Genomic DNA, 1,089 nt, shown 5'->3' with positions numbered 1-1,089 from the left:
GCAAAAAACTTCTTAGATTTCACAACATCAAAATTCACTTTATGATCATTCACTCTCATGGTAAGTTCGTGTATTTGTACATCAATTATCACTCGTCTATTGGTTAAAAAGGGTCTGTCAATGTATAATGGGGACATCCTTATTTTCCTCAATGCTCAATAAAATTAGTAAGGAAGATGAACTTTTCCAATTTAACCAAAACATCCTCGATTAACCCTCTAAGAGCACTCACCTTACTGCAAGGTCAAGATGGTGGGTTGGACATCTCCTAATTCTAGTCTTTTGAAAATGATTAAAGGTATAAGTTTGATGCTAGTTTTTTAATCATATAAATCGCTCCCGCTAAATTACTTTTTTATGGCACAAGGAATATTGAAGCAACCTAGCTCCTTTAATTTTTTAGGCAATTTCTTCTACAACACTACACTTCTCAATCTGGCAATCATCTCACCAGCTCCTAATTTCTTTTCCTTATCCAAGACAACCTTCATGAACCCCACATAACTTGGATTCTACTCTATGGCTTTAGCATATAGAATATTAATTTTGAGTTTATTGAAAACCTCAAAAACCTTGAATATTTGTTGGTCCTTTCTATACTTCTAAAGTTTATAAAGAAAGGGGTTAGTCTCTCTTGCTCTTTCCTAAAAATGAGGTGGGATTTCATAAGTCCAGGGTTAGTTTTTCAAGGAGGCTTCAGCACTTAGGATATCTTTTCCCTACTATTTCACCCTCCTTCCTAAGGGTATATTTTCCCTCGATCCTAGTCCTCATCCTGATGGATTTACACTCCACCACCTTCTAATCTCTTGTATTCACCTTAGTGTTACTAGTGAATGTTTTTTAAAGTTTAATATTCACTGAGTTTGTCAACCGCCCATTTTGAATTTCAAGGTTTTTCATAGCTAATGCTTGGTTTTATAATTGATTCCTCTTTTGTAACACCTGGTGTTCCCTCATTGTTGGTTTCCTACCACTAGGTTGTTATTATTCTAATTGAAATTTTGATGGTTTTTCTAGCTTAAGTTATAGGTATTGAAATATGAGTTCTTGATTGTTATCTTACAACATTCACAATCTCTGAGATAC

The sequence above is a fragment of the Phalaenopsis equestris genome, unplaced genomic scaffold (genome assembly GCF_001263595.1).
Source record: "Phalaenopsis equestris unplaced genomic scaffold, ASM126359v1 Scaffold000160, whole genome shotgun sequence".
Taxonomy (NCBI): Eukaryota; Viridiplantae; Streptophyta; class Magnoliopsida; order Asparagales; family Orchidaceae; genus Phalaenopsis; species Phalaenopsis equestris.
Note: the sequence above shows the minus strand (reverse complement) of the source record.